Here is a 17,304-nt window from a genome sequence, read left to right as displayed (position 1 = left end):
TCAATTTTAAGTGCTTCAATTTTATTATGTTTCCTCCTACTTAAAGTACGACTATGAAAAAAAATTGTATTCTGATCTCCGCTAGCAATCCATTCATACCTAGATTTCTAAAACCACAGTAACTCTTCTTGACTTAAAATATTTTCAATTTCCACCCGAATATCTACTTTCTTCAATCGAAGATGTATAGAATTGCATTATTCTAAGGTTTTTTGAACACGGTTGAACTCCTTGATTGCTTCTCTTTTTCGATAAAAATATTTCCAAAAATAACCTTATTCCAATCATTTACCAAGTTCGTAAAATTCCCTAAATTTTTAACAATATTGTCGTTATCTTTCCAAGACTTTTTGACAACATCTCAAAATTTCGGATTTACCAACCAACTGGCTAGGAATCGAAAGGGTTTTTCCCCTTCTCTTCTCCTTGTTGGATTAACCAATACCAGGAGTGGTCGATGAACTATCTTAAGTTTATACAAGTGACGAACAGAGGTGTTAGGAACAACCATTTGCCAATGATCATTACAGAGCGATCGATCTAACTTTTGAAAAAGATTCCCCATATTCCAAGTGTACATAGGATCCTGAAATCCCAAATCTATCAATCTATGCTAAAACACAAAGGAATTAAATCTACTACACCCTACTTTATGGGACTCAGACCCACATTGCATTTCTTCGCATCTCAAAATGGCGTTGAAATCACCTTCTATGAACCATGGCTCAATATCTGCAACAATCATTCCCAAATCTTCCCATAAGAGTTTCCTCGTGCTTCGATGGGGACTAGCATAAACAACAATGCACAAAAAAGATGTATGATTTTGTTTATCCCCAACTCACATATTGATAAACTGTAAATGAATTTTTAAAATCTCAATACCTATACTGTCATTCCAAAGTACTCAAATTTCACCAGAAAACTTGATGGTTTCAACTCTAAAAGAATTATCAAACCCCATTTTAGAAACAACTGAATCTGCTTTGCTCCCACTGATTATGGCTTCAAAGAGTGCAAGTAAATCTGGCTCGAACTCATGCTTATATTCCCTCAAGAAATTACAAAATCTTAACGGACCACACTCTTAGTAGTTCCAAAAGAAAGCCTTAAAATTTGTATTAATCATATAAAAAAGAGAGATGAAATTACATACCCAAGCTTCTTCACGCAGATAAAACTTCCTCTAAAGTTACATCTTTAACCCCGTTCTCTTCCATCACACCCCATTCAACAGTCGTAACACCTTGGATTTCCTGGTTGAGACCTTGGACAATACCGTCTATCACTTAAGAAATCAGAAGAGATGTGGGGGCCCCTTCCGGTAGGAGAATCCGTCCTTGATCGGTGTTTCTACTCAGATTGTTGGGCGTAACAACAGGACGTTGTCCGAAAACTTCTCCTACTGTCTCTTTTAATTTTTTGTTAGTTGTTCTTTCCAGATTCTCCACTCCACCACAATCCCCCTTAAAATATAATATCTTCATTACCATATTTTTCCTTTTGTTTAACCCCTGTCCAAACGATTGAAAAACAATTGAGTCTATCCCTTTGTCCAAAATTCTTGAGCCTATCATTGACCCATCATCGAATGGGTTTTCATTTAATCCAGTAAAACAGACTTGCTTACTATTGGGCTTAAGAATATTTGAATTAGCCCGCAACCTATTTGCAACCACCCCTTTATCTTTACTCATATTACTCTCTTTTTTAAACCCTTTAGACTTAATTTGAGTAACTGTCTTCTCCTTAGCCAGCTCGTTTATCCCCGCAATCACCGTCCCAGAATCCAAATTTCCCCTATTATCATTTAAATCAGACGATTCACTATCTTCTATCCCCTCGTGATTTTCACTAAGCATTTCAAACCTAGATCCTTCAGCCTTCTAGTCACTGTTAACGTCCTTTACTTTGACCACCATCATGCGATTCTGACGCTGTTTGCGTTCAACCAAAATCCATGGCCCAAATTGTTCTCCCTCCGATCTTCTTGCGTCGTTGCACCTCTACCATGATTCTCTACCATTGTTCCTTCAGTTGTTTCTCCTTGTTCAACTCTATGTGGACATGAATCGTACATGTGACCAACCCTCTCGCAACCGAAGCAAACTAGAGGCAGTGATTCATATTCCACACATTGAATTCTGCCGTCAATTTTAACCTTTGAAACAAACGGATTACCCAAATCTATGTAGACTACGAGCCTTGCAATTTGTCCCATTAAGTTATTATCCGTGTTCTGATCAATTTTCGCAATAAGGCCAATTGCACTTCCAATGACTTTGAGTAAACTCTTCGTGTACAATCCTTCTGGCAATCCGATCAATCTAATCCAAACTATCATATTCTTTGGGTAATCTTGATCTGTTGAAAATGCCGGTGTCTAAAGACGAACTGTGAGATAGTGCCCAAAAATTTTCCATAACTCGTCTGACAACACTTCGAGATAATCCTCATATTTATGAAACTTGACTGAGAAATAGTCATTCTCCAAATCAATGACTTATAGAGATTGTTTAGACCTTCAAATTGCTTGCAACTTATTCACCATGGTAAAATAGGAGATCCTTCTCCTAAGTAATTTCACAATCATAGTTTGAGCCATTCGTTTTGCAATAAATTGGTGTACACGTTCCGAAAATGTGATAGTAGGGATACCATCAACTATCTTTGTCCTGGCATCACCCTTAAGCAATTGAAAATGATCTTCTTTTTTAGCATCCACCTTTTTAGCGGTAGTACCCCTTAACAATTTATCTTTCCATGATATTGATTGGAACCCAACCGAGTCTACTTTCATACCTCTATCATTTACCACAGGATCATCAGGATCCAGCGGCTCCTCCAATCTACGCCTTACCTTTTTCACCAACCTTCCAGTACCATTGCTCACTAAAATTGCATCACCATTCTCAAAGCCTCTATTCCACTCTATTCAGAAATTTGCTAGATATACTTCTCCACCAATCCCAAGTTAAATTATGAATGAAAAATAATTTCCTCTATTAACACTTATATCCACTCATAAATCTAATATATTAAAAATATTACGTTCTCCATTAAATAAATTTGACTTAATAGTTACTCATTACTCACATATGTCGTTTTCTTTGATAATAAAGAAAGCATTAACAGCTCAAACATTAAAAAATAAAAAATAAAAAGTAACATCATTAATTCTTAAAATTGTCATATTTTTTATTTATCGAATACACAAATAAACTAAAAAAACAAATTTCATTTGATAGAAAGTTTTAGAACCGCCTTGTACATATATAGTAAAAGCAAATTATTTAAAGAGGAAATTTAAAAGAAAAAGGGAAAATAGATAAAATATTATAATAAAGATCGTATGGATGAATAAAAAGAAATAATAAGAGGGGAGAGGAGAGTTGGCGTCAATCACGTTGAGAGCGTGAAACAAGGCGGGCGGCGTGTGGATTTAGAGATTTGATTTTGGCAAAACATTAAACATTGAAGATTGAGCTACTAACTCTCTATGTTTATCTGTCTCTTTCAAGACAACTATCGTTTTTTGACTTTTTGTTTTGTTTTTTTTTTTTTTTGTTTAAAACTTTCAATTTTACAAACAGATTAATAGGGTTGTTCATGAAAATGGGAAAATCAAAGCCTTAACGTGGGTTTCCATTTTATTAAAATTTAAGTTGACTTTTTTTTAAGCATGATATTCATGTCGCATCTATCAATTACAATCATTTTGTTATTTATTAATAATAGTTTTACATGTGTTTCAAGGAGTCTCGTGGAGTGATCAAAGTCTCGTATAGCTGAACTAAACAGTTTACCTTTATTTTTAAGGCGTACGCATCTAAGAGGTATGTAACAAATTCCTATCTATTATTGGCAGGTAATTAGATCCATTTAAACACAGATTACGCTGTCTAGGTGGACTCTGGTTCTACTGCTGCAGGGGGGTTATGAGTGACACGAAGGGGATTGGATTTTAGAATTCAATAAGTTTCTGGGAGTTTGTTCAGTTTTGGAGACTTGAGTTATGGAATATTTTTGAAGGCTTGACTCTCCTGTTGTTCCAATAGGGTCGGAAGCGTGTAAATTATTGTACTAAAAAATCACACAAAGTTCAATTCCCAGGGAAGAGAGGTGGATCACATGGATCTCTTAAATACCAAGTCCTTCCTTAGACAGAATATCCCTTCTAAAGTAATTTAATAGCACAATTAAATACTACTATTATACCCTCAAATATTGAAAGAAAAATAGGACAAGAAAGAACACAAGAGATTTAACGAGGTTCGGTAAATTATACCTACGTCCTCGGGCACTAACACCAGATGATAACTTTACTATCTCCAAAGTATTACAAACAAATAGAATTCCTTAAGAATTCTCAAATGGGAGAAGAGAGAAAACTAAGAGAGAAAGATTGGTTGGGATGAATTGAAATGAGAAATGAGAAGGTCTATTTATAGTTGAGGTTTAAGGACCAAACAATAAATAGCCCATTATCTCAAGGACCAAAAAAAAATTATCCCATGCCACTTTTTCAAAGTCAACTTTAGGGTGCTAAACTTGCACCACTTTGTATTGTTTGCCATTAATGTTGTCTTCCATTAATGTTAACAATCTCCACCTTGAAGATTTGATTAGGATAATCACATCTTCACACACTTCCTTCAACTCCCCAAATTCGATAAAGTTATCTTTTGTAGTGCCTACAAATGCACTCTCGAGCGCCATACACCTGAAGGTGCTCAAATTCTCAGGATGTTAATCAAGTTCAAACAATGATTAAACTTGATTGTTGTTACCACCTTGGTCATCATATCTGCGGGATTATCTGCGGGATTATCTGCTGTCGGAATCTTCTGAAGTAGAATTTTTCCTTTTTCAAAGACTTCCCGCACAAAGTGATATCTTACGTCGATATGCTTGGTTCTTGAATGATAGACTTGATTTTTTGCTAAATGAATAGCGCTCTGACTGTCACAATATAAACTTATGTGACTTTGAACAACTCCTAAGTCTTTCAACAATCCATTAAGCCAAATAGCCTCCTTAACAGCTTCTGTAACTGCCATATATTCTGCCTCTGTAGTAGACACAGCTACTGTAGACTGTAAGGTAGACTTCCAACTTACTGGGGCTTTCGCAAGAGTAAACAGATACCCCGTAGTTGAACGACATTTATCTAAATCACCAGCAAAGTCGGAATTAACATATCCAACTACAAACTGACCAAGTGCTTCATCCTGTTCAAAAATTAAACCAACATCTACGGTTTTTCGAAGATACCGTAGAATCCATTTCACAGCTTGCCAATGTCCTTTTCCAGGATCATGCATATACCTGCTCACAACTCCAACAGCTTGTGAAATGTCAGGCCTCGTACACACCATCGCATACATCAAACTCCCAACTGCATTAGCATATGGGACTTTCGCCATATATTCTCTTTCATCTTCAGTCTTCGGAGATAATTGAGCACTAAGTTTCAAATGAGAAGCAAGTGGGGTACTTACATGTTTTGTGTTTTCATTTACACCAAAACATTGTAATACCTTTTTCAGATATTGCTTCTGATTTAAACAGAGCTTGCCTCTCGGTCTATCTCTACTTATCTCCATGCCGAGAATCTTCTTGGCCTCACCTAGATCTTTCATCTCGAACTCTTGATTCAACTGAGCCTTCAGCTTATCTATCTCATTTTGGCTCTTCGAAGCGATTAACATATCATCAACATACAAGAGTAGATAAATGAAAGATCCGTCATGCAGCTTCTGCAAATATACACAATTGTCATATTTACTTCTTGTGTACTTCTGCCTTCTCATAAAGCTATCAAATCGCTTGTACCACTACCTCGGGGATTGCTTCAATCCATATAGCGATTTGTTAAGCTTACAAACCCAATTTCTACCACCAGCATCTGTGTATCCTTCTGGCTGAGTCATATAGATCTCCTCTTCTAACTCACCATGCAAGAAAGCCGTCTTAACATCAAGTTGAGCTAGCTCCAAATTCAACTATGCTACCAAGGCCAACAAAATTCTAATGGAGGAATGCTTCACAACAGGGGAAAATACATCATTGTAGTCAATTCCCTCCTTCTGAGCGTAGCCTTTAGCTACCAATCTTGCCTTGTAGCGAATATCTTTATTGCTAGGAGATCCATCTTTCTTTGCGAATACCCACTTGCATCCGATTGCCCTTTTACCTTTTGGTAATTGCGCCAACTCCCAAGTATTGTTCTTCCGGAGAGACTGCATTTCTTCATCCATGGCGCTTTTCCATTTATCACTTTCTAAGCTTTGCATTGCTTCTTGATAAGTGATAGGAATATCATCAACAACGGGAAGGGCGTAGGCCACCATATCAGTAAATCGAGCAGGTTTACGAATTTCTCTCCGTGGCCTTGCAACTGCAACTGGTTCTGGTGTACTTAGTGGTTCTTGGGTCAGAACCTCTTCAACCTCTAATTCCTCCATTGTGGCTGGAGAATTAGACTTATTAACTGGGCAAATCCCCATCTGCTCAAACTCCACCTGTTTTGGAGTACACTCCACCTGCTGTGGAGTATTGCTCGTCTGAATATCTTTATCTGCTACATTTTTCAATGTGGCAGATTCATCAAAGGTAACATCTCTGCTACAGATCATTTTCTTTGTGCTTAAGCACCAAAGACGAAATCCCTTCACTCCAGAAGTGATTCCCATAAAGAGAGCTTTCTTTGCCCTCGGATCTAACTTTGACTCTTTCACATGGTAATATGCAGTGGTTCCAAACACATGTAAGGAATCATAATCTGTAGCCGGTTTTCCAGACCATACCTCCATAGGAGTTTTTCTTTCTAATGCAGATGATGGTAAACGATTAACAAGATGGCCAGCGTATGTCACAGCCCCAGCCCAAAATTGCTTGCCCAACCCAGTATTGGACAACATACATCGAACTTTCTCCAGCAATGTTCGATTCATGCGCTCTGCCACTCCATTCTGTTGTGGTGTATCCCTAACTGTGAAGTGTCGAACAATACCATACTCTTGGCACACATCGAAGAACGGATCACTTTTATATTCCCCTCCATTGTCCGTCCTAAGCCGCTTGATTTTCTTGCCAGTCTGGTTTTCGATCATAGTTTTCCATTTAAGAAAAACTCCAAGCACTTCATCTTTAGTTTTCATGGTATACACCCAAACTCTTCTGGAAAAGTCATCAACAAAAGTAACAAAGTAGTGTTTTCCTCCCAACGAAGGTGTTTTGGAAGGCCCCCACACATCTGAGTGAATATATTCCAAAATACCTTTTGTATTATGGATAGCAGTGCCGAATTTCACTCTCTTTTGCTTTCCCAGAACACAGTGCTCACAAAATTTTAATTTGCAAGCCTTTGCACATTTCAACAATCCTTGCTTTGCCAGAATTTGCAAGGATTTTTCGCTGGCATGTCCCAACTTCATATGCCACAACTGCATTGAGTCCAAGTCTTTGTTACCGGAAGCTGCAGCGACTGCTCCAATAACTGTACTACCTTGGTAGTAATACAAGTTATTTTTCCTGATGCCCTTCAATATCACAAGTGCGCCAGATGTCACTTTCAAACCCCATCTCTCATAGTAACAACTGAACCATTGGATTCCAGGGCTCCCAATGAGATGAGATTTTTCTTCAAACTGGGCACGTACCGAACATCAGTCAGAACTCTGGTTGATCCATCTTTATTCTTTAATTGGATTGAACCTATCCCAACAGTTTTACAGGCATTGTCATTGCCCATATAAACAACTCCTCCATTTAGTTCTACTAAATCAGAGAACCACTCCCGGTTAGGGACATATGATAGGTACAACCCGAATCCAATATCCACTCTTCTGAATGGAACGACGATGATGATGCAACCAGTGATAGTTCAGAGTCACTAGTATCATGCTTAGCAACACAAGCATCTACAGCAGCTTTTCCCTTATTCTTCAGCTTTGGACAATTTTTCTTCCAGTGGCCTTTCTCATGACAAAAAGCACATTCATCTTTCTCGAGTCTGGACTTTGACTTTGATCTCCCCTTTTGAGTTTTCTTCCGAGTGTATGAACGACCTCGGACTACTAAAGCTTCTGTATCTCTGATTGAGTTTTTCTGTTTGTCCTTCTTTCTCTGTTCATAACTGTATAAGGCCGCACAGACTTCGCTCAGAGATATATCACTCCTACCATGAAGTAGAGTAGTTTCTAGGAACTCAAACTCCTCAGGAAGTGACCCCAATAGCATCAAAGCCAAATCTTCATCTTTGAATGTCTCATCCATATTCAGCAAATCAGTGACTAACTGATTAAATTTGGTGATGTGATCATTCATTGTGGTACTTGGGACGTATGTGAAGCGAAACAGTCTTTTCTTCAAGTGGAGCTTATTTTGACTGTTTTTCTTCAAAAAATTTTCTTCAAGTGCCACCCACAACTTATTTGCAGAAGTCTCCTTTGAAAAAGCATACCTCTGCTCTCGAGAAAGGCATGATCGAATTGTGCCACATGCCAACCGATTGATCGCCTTCCAATCTTTCTCCTGTACATCATCTGGTTTCTCTTCATCAATGGCAATGTCTAGACCCTGCTGAAAAAGGGCATCTAGAACCTCACTTTGCCACATACCAAAATGGCCCGTGCCATCAAAGATCTCCACGGCCAATCTTGCATTTGCAATTGTCGGTCTTGTCCACATGGACGATGTTGAAGCTCCTACACCGACCGTTTTCTCCATAATCTTTCAATATACCTAAGGAAATCTTTTCTGATGTGGAAGATCAGTTCAAACTGCAACCACAGAGCATACTACGATTAACCTTCGGCTCTTGATACCACTTGTTGTTCCAATAGGGTCGGAAGCGTGTAAATTATTGTACTAAAAAATCACACAAAGTTCAATTCCCAGGGAAGAGAGGTGGATCACATGGATCTCTTAAATACCAAGTCTTTCCTTAGACAGAATATCACTTCTAAAGTAATTTAATAGCACAATTAAATACTACTATTATACCCTCAAATATTGAAAGAAAAATAGGACAAGAAAGAACACAAGAGATTTAACGAGGTTCGGTAAATTATACCTACGTCCTCGGGCACTAACACCAGATGATAACTTTACTATCTCCAAAGTATTACAAACAAATAGAATTCCTTAAGAATTCTCAAATGGGAGAAGAGAGAAAACTAAGAGAGAAAGATTGGTTGGGATGAATTGAAATGAGAAATGAGAAGGCCTATTTATAGTTGAGGTTTAAGGACCAAACAATAAATAGCCCATTATCTCAAGGACCAAAAAAAAATTATCCCATGCCACTTTTTCAAAGTCAACTTTAGGGTGCTAAACTTGCACCACTTTGTATTGTTTGCCATTAATGTTGTCTTCCATTAATGTTAACATCTCTTTTTAGAGCAAGAATTTAGTGTTGATTAAAAATAAAATATATTATATTAAAATCACTTTTAAAAAGTATTAAAATTTTAAATATAATTTTTAAAATATATTTCTTTTCTTTTTTTAAAAAAAGAAAATGAGAACAAAACTAAACAGACATGTATCATTCTTGGCAGTGTAACTCCATCCAAAGACTTCATGGATGACCCGTAGAGCTTCATCAAGTAGCTACCTAAAATAATACATCCCGAGATCCTTGGTAAGAGCTATAGTAGCCATTTTGTCAGTTACTCTGTTGCCTTCACGATGAGTATGAATCAGGTTAGTTGTCCAGTTCCATCGCAACATCTTCTTGATCTCTCTAAGAATTGCATTTGCCGATTCTTCTTGGTCGCTCCTCTGTATCAGTTGTACCGTCGTTAAGCTGCCTGTCTCTAATATGAGCCGTCTAGCCCCCGTCTTCCAAGCTTGGATAAGTCCGCCATGTATGCCCCATAATTTAGCTTGGACTATGGAATAGACCCCAATATTGCGTGCAAAGCCAGCCTTCCAACCCCCATTATGATCGCGTAGTACACCACCTGCAGCAGCCAAGCCCGTATTCGTCTTCCTTGCTCCATCAGTGTTTACCTTTAACCAATCCTCAGGTGGCTAGCTCCACCCTATCTACCTGCACTCCCTTCTCACATGCCTTATTGCATAATTCCTGTTTGTCCTGAAGGGCTTTAATAAATTCATTGCACATTCTCATGCTTTTGTCCACCGATTCCAGTCAGATAGCCCATATTAAAAATCGTTGTTTCGTCGGCCATCCCAGCCAGGATGTCCCAATGCTCAATTGGCATCGCAAACCAAGTCAGATTAGTATTATTAGACCGAATCCATTCACATAAATCTATTTCAAGAAATTCTTGCATTTATCCAGCTTCACTCTTTGGCTCCACAAGCCAATTGCAGGATGACATTTTCGCAGTATGTGATCCATGTCCTCAACTGGGTGGCCACACTCACTACAAGCCGAATCAACAGTTAGGTGCCTCCGTGCCCTGTTATCATTTGTCAATAGCTTGTTGTGGGCAGCAAGCCAAACGAATTTCCGCACTCTCCGTGGTCCCCCAAAATTTTCCGATTGAAACTCGGTGTTTATCCCTCAAGATAGCAATATCACTAAACCGGTTCATGAGTTGAGTTATCTATTTAGGTTTGAAATTCTGTCCGAAATTGAAGAGGGTTGAGGTAAAAAAATAGATTCATCTAAAATATGAATCAGGCTCGAATTTGTACATTCAAGGCCTGAGTCCGACCCAATCCGTTTTAATTTTGTAATAATTTATATTATGTTATTTTTATATGTATTATGTGATTTATAACATATAAAAACTAAATCTATAATAATATATAATACTACTATAACGTAAACAATAAAAAATATATAAATTTTTAATAAATAAAAAATATAAAAAATGATTAAATATTAAATATTAAATTAAAATAATATAAATATGTATTTTTTATTTTTTAAAAATAATATGGACAAACTTAAAAATGAGATTAGTTAGCCATATGCAAATATGGGCAAACTTTTACACCCATATTTCAAGCTGGGACAGACTTAGACATATAGAGTGTTAATATCATGCTTAAGCCCGACCTATGAACATGTCTAAGTATCACCCATCAATAATCTATATGTGGTCTTAACAGAAAATTCATTATAATAACTCTAATTTTAAAATATATTTTTTAGAAATGAATTATAAATTTAAAGATAATTATAAGGCAATTTTACGATTATACTAATTACAATTTTTTAAAATACGAAAGGATTAAATGGTAGTTTTACCATTTAAGGGGCGAGGCCCTTGGCCTGTATTTAAGAGTGTTAATGTTAGATGCAAAATTATAAATGATTTTATTTTTCGAAATCAAGAAGGATTTGATAGTATAAATATTATATCAGATATTTTAAAAGTATAGATATTTAATTGACAAATTTAACTTTTGAAATTTTTTATGAAAATAAGTAATAATTTTTTTAATATTTTAAAGATCCATGTGATTTTTAGCTAGAGATCATTGGGAGGGTTGGGTTAGACAACACTATATATACATAGTTACCTAAGTTTCACTCGATATAAAATATGAATTTTAAATTTTATTCAATTTATTTATATTTGTAAATAGTTAACATAAGCTCTTTAATAACATGTCCATCTATTTTTTTTATTTTTTAAATATAATTACTTTTAATTAATCATATATACATTACTATCATTATATTTTTTATTAAATTTTAAACACAAATATTTAATATATTTTTAATACTTTTAAGTCAATATTTTATTATTTCAATTTTATTATTCATAAATTTGAAAAATAACCATAAAGGTTACATTTATGCTTTTGTATAATAAATAATTTATATTATTTTGGTAGTTTTCTACATTTGTATTTTTTGTTAATTTAGATTTTTTTAGTTAAATTTAACCATCAACCTTTTAAAAATAGTCAACTCACTTTTTTTAACGAAAATATTAACTAAAACATTAAACTTTTAGCAATATTAGCTTGACAACCCACATGACAGTTTATGAGTACTACATGCTAATATGACATCATTTGTTATATATGTCACTTCAACAAATAGTTTTGAAATATTCAAAAAATTAAAAATTAATATATATAGTTTATAATTTTTTTAAAAAAAAATAACATAGTACAATGAAATACCATGCAAGCTACTATGTTTAAAATTTTAGTCAATATTCTCAATAAAAAATTTTGTGAGTATTTGGTACACTGACAATGTATTTTTTTTTCATTCCACAAGCAACTTTGAAAAATTGATATGTGTCTTGTTTATTTAAAATAAATATTTTTTAAATATTCTTGTCGAAACCATTTTTAATTTGAATTTAAAAAAAACGGGATTGACCTTTTAAAATGGAGTGGGAGTCGCAACCGACCCTTTATTAAGGTGTGGTCAGTTCACCTTGAAAATGGTTTTGGTCTGCGAAATTTGAAAACAGGTTCGGGAGTCGGTTACACACGAGGAAGGATTAGCACCATCGTAACGCCCAAAATTGGTACCGAATCGATTGTTTAATGTCTTAATGTTGAAATTTTGAAAAGATTTTAAGATACGATCCTTTGAAAAGAAAACTTGAGTAAAATGAATTGGGGGATGAGATTCACTTATTTCAAAGAAATAAATCGTCACACTCAATAAGTTAGAGTGCGACATTTAAAATTCTCAAAATTAAGTTTATCTCTTGACTTTTAAAACCTATTCATTTTGAGAAAAAACATCCGATTATTTGGGTTAAAAGATAAAATCAAGACCCAGTAAGTTAGGGCTCGATTTCACAATATTCCTAAATATCGAATATTGCCTTTATTTTTATTTGTTAGAAAAATCTTTGCCTCGAGAAAACAACATTTCATATCCAATGCGTTAGGACACAACATGTAGAATTCCCGAGAATGAGCTCTTTATTTATGTTTTAATTAAAAGGGGTATTCTCGATTATTTAGATTCAACGAGGAGAATTGAAACCCAATACGTTAGGGTTCAATTCTTTCGAAGATTCCAAATACCGAACTTTGCGTTATCTTAAAAGTTTTTGAATAAATTGGTTTTGATACTCAAACGATATTAAACGTAACCTTTTAAATGAGTAAAGCGTGATGGAGCGATAATGTGCAACGCGAAGTGATAATTCGTAAATTAAAAAAAATACACTAATGTATGAAGAATAATCAAGTAAATAAGCAATACAATACATAGGAGCAATGGTTACATGAAAATACTAACATTTAAAAAACTAATGAATTAAAAATCAATAATATGCATGTATTAATTTAAAACTAATGCACATGGAGTGAACAACTTGGTATAAATAATAGTATGTATAACAATATATGTATAAAAGTTGAAATAAGCAAAATAAATTAAAATAGGGTCCCTTTTTTAAAAACAAATTATATGTATGTATAGATAAATAAAAAAATACGACATGAACTCAATAACATATTATACATGCGTATATGTTTAGTAAAATGAATTAATATCAATTGTATATAGGTATAAAATAGTATTGTATGAAAATGTTAAAAACTTAAAATAATACTAAATAATAACACAAAATAGGGTATATACGTAAAATGGTGATTAAATATATGAAGTAGTATAACAATATCAAAATAAATTTTAAAGCAAATATATAAAAATAAATAAATATATATATATATATATATATATATATAAAGGAATGGATTAATAAAGTCCAATAGAAGAAATTATCCAAACAAAAAGGAGTAAATTGAAGTCAAAACGAAATTAAAAAAATAAAATAAAATAGAATAAAGGACTAAAATACAACGCGCGAATTACATGGAGGGCCAAATGAGAAAATATTTCCTCCCTCCCAAAACGCAACGTTTTATGCGGACTTAATTAAAAACAAAATAATAAAATGCGGGCAAAATTTAAAGGAAATAAAAAGATCTATTTAAACACGCTACAATAATCTAGGGACCATTTGTGCAAATATCCCTCCCCATGCCAGAGCACGCGGATCTCGCCACATCTGGGTCGGGTCATCGGGTTGGTGAATTGCGTTGCCAATACGGCGCCGTTTTTGAGCCACTGATTTGGCTCTAAACGGTGCCGTTTCGAATGATATACAAATGGCTAAAATAAACCCTAAATCATTAACCTCCTAGCCACTCTAAGCAGATCTTAGAAATTGAATCCTTCCCCTCTGCCGCCTCCGAATGTGAAACCCCCTCCGACTCCAATCTGAACAGAGTAAACAGGGCCTCGTCGGCTTGCCTTTGCGAAGGTAAAATTCTCGTCTTTTTCTCTTTTTATTTAAGTGTATAAAAAAGAAACAAGAACAGAAAGATAGAAGAAAAGAAAAAAAACTTTGAAGAAGCAAATCACCTTCGAAAACTCAGTCTTTTTGTCTTTTGATTTTTTTTATTTGATATTGTGTGTGTGTGATACAACATGCGTGTGTTGATATCAAAAAAAGGAAGAACCTTTTACAGATTTTGTTGGCTCTTTTTATAGCCGAATAGAAATAAAAATAGATCCAAACGAAATACAATGATTTTTTCTCTTTTCTTTGTCTCTGCTGCCTTTGTTTGTTTGCGCGCAGGTATGATCGTACGGGGGCCAGGTGGGGTGCACGGAGGCGTACGTGGCAGTGTGCGTGCTTGACTGAGGAGATTGGAGGCGTGAGGCGGCTGGGTCTGCTGTGCGAGGGAGTTGCGGCGCCTGGTCTGTTCCAGAAACCCTAGGGTTTCTGGAAGCTGTTTAGGGCTAGTAGGGTTTGGGCTTACTGGGCTGTTGTAATTTGGACATGTTAATTGGACTTTTAGACTATTATTTTATTTTATTTAGTTTATATATGTGATGTATATGGGCCGGGCATAAATTGGGTATTACAATTCTACCATTCTCCTATAAAACACTTGTCAACTCTTAATTTTGCTTGTGGAGTCTAAAAATAACATTTGCAGTGTACCAAATTTCTTCTCTTAAAAACACAGCAATTCAACTCTTTCTAAATGGTTGATAGTCAAATTTGACTCTTTTAAAAAAACTAAAAGTCAAATTTAACTTAAAAAATTAAAAATTAAATTAAAAAATATAAACACCTTTAATATAAAATTCTCAATATTTAGGGATACTATTACTAATACACTCAACTCAACAAGACAAATAATTTTAATTTTCCTTTTCTATATATTTTTCTCCATTTGAAACTAAAACAAAAAGGGAACTATCATCATAATTATATTTTCCCCCTTTTCTATATATGTTTGGAGAAGGAAAAGAAGAAGAAAAATGGAGAATGAACTGTCAAGCAAAAGATGGGAAGATGCCAAAATGCCATGTGGGTCACATTATCTTCCCTACAACTGTTTGGGACTTCCTTTCTTCTTCTTAGGGAAATAAGTCTTTTTTTTTTCTTAAAATAATTTCTTTTTTATCTTACAATATCCATAATGACTTAAAAAATAACAGAAAAATTCAGGTTAAATTATGCTATTAACTTTCCACTATTCATAAATTATGGATCTAATTTTTAATAATTAATTTAATTATTTTTATTTTTTAAAATTTTTTAAATTTATTAAATAAAATAATGTGATTTTTTTGTGAATACTGTAATAATATATTTACCGCATAATATTTTTAAAACAAAAAAAAAAGTTAACTTAATGAATTTAACCTACTCTTTATGCAATTATTAAAATTTCGAAAATAAAAAAATGCATTAATTCATAATAATCAAATTGATATATATATACTAAATCTTCAACTTACATATATTACAATAATTAATAACAAAATTTAACCTCCGAAAAATTAATTTATGAGAAATTATTTAATTCACTTAATGAAGTTAAAAAAAACTCCACAAGCAAGAGTGAAATGTTGCCATGTGTTCTAAGGGAATATTAGAAAAGGAAATTAAAATAGACACGTGTTATGTACATTGGTAGTGCATTTTTTTTATTCCACAAATAACCTTAAAAAAAATTTCTTTGTGTCTCTTTTTTTTATATATTTATTTTTTAATATTTTACTATACTCCATTGGTAGTGTCCCAAATATTTTCCAATATATATATGAGTTAATATTTAATATACCAGTAATGTACTTATTTTATTCCATTCCAAAAGTAACCTTAAAAATTGTTATGTGTCTATTTTTTAAATATTTTTTAACATTTTATTATCCCTCTATAGGACATTTATTAATCCTATGACTCTATTTATAAAATCTAAAAACTTTGTTAATAATGTCCCAAATATTAACCCTACTTTTAGAAAATATAAACAATCATAATCTCTTACTTAATATTTTAAAGATATATCTTAATATTTTTGAAAATATTAAAATAAAATAACCTAAAATTTTGGGATTTTCTTCTCACTAACTCAAAAGCTTGCCTTTCTCCCAAATCACTAATTTATGCAGCAGAAGTTTACAAGCATGCTATGTTGCTTCATCTGTCTTCAGAGAAGGAAACACCGCCAAGCAAAATGGCCCCATTGTTTTTATTTCTGGTTAAGATTTTTTATTTTTTATTTTTTATTTTGAGTTTGTTTGTATAATTTCCATACCTTTATCCTCCTACTTTTATTTATTTACTTCTTAATTGCATATTTTTATCTTTGGACCTCAAGAACTTGGAGTTTAGAACTAAAGTCCTTCCTTAATTACATTATTACTAATTAATTCCTAGTCCCTAATCAAAAATGTTGTTTAGATAATTGGATTTTGAGGTTTCGACAAAAAATTGATCAAACTTTAACATAAGAATTGATCTAATTATATATAATGTGGTGTTTTGTTGAAATACTATGTACGGACATTGCCCTTGTAATACAGCCCTCTAGGCCCATTTGGGCTTCTATCTTTTTATTCTTTACATTTTAAATTCAAATTTAATAATTTCACATCATCTTATCATACCATAATATACATTTCAATAATTAGTATATATTATTTTAGTTCAAATAACACATTACATCAACCTAAAAGGATTTAAGGCTTTGAGGAAAATAATCACTGATAATAAAATATGTAATAATTCATCCGGATTCGACCCAATGATTCAATCCAAGAATAAAACCACTCATTTCTATCTTTTTTCACAACTGTTGGTCTAGTGCATCAACAACCATATATATGTCAAATAATATTCTGAAAACAAAAATTCTTTACATTTAGCAGTCCTTTTATTTGATCATTACAGACTATATAACTTTCAATACACATATTTATAGGGTGGTCTTCAATCAATTTTAGTAGCATTTTACGTATGACCTATATAATTTTTAATATATATTTACAAGATCTTTAATTACTTTCGATAATATTTTACTTATGATGAA

General features: G+C 33.7%; 1 long non-coding RNA gene across 1 annotated transcript; it reads right to left on the bottom strand.

Annotated features, from left to right (window-relative positions):
* Nucleotides 1-391: 391 nt before the first annotated feature.
* Nucleotides 392-1,610, bottom strand: LOC107917030 (uncharacterized). Its single transcript, XR_001689676.2, has 2 exons — nt 886-1,610; nt 392-788 (listed from the first exon to the last, which is right to left on the bottom strand). It is a non-coding gene; the product is annotated as an uncharacterized lncRNA (long non-coding RNA).
* Nucleotides 1,611-17,304: the final 15,694 nt, after the last annotated feature.

Source organism: Gossypium hirsutum, chromosome D01 (assembly GCF_007990345.1).
Source record: "Gossypium hirsutum isolate 1008001.06 chromosome D01, Gossypium_hirsutum_v2.1, whole genome shotgun sequence".
NCBI classification, from domain to species: Eukaryota; Viridiplantae; Streptophyta; class Magnoliopsida; order Malvales; family Malvaceae; genus Gossypium; species Gossypium hirsutum.
The sequence above is the reverse complement of the archived record's forward strand: the minus strand, read 5'-3'. Positions and strand labels throughout refer to the sequence as shown.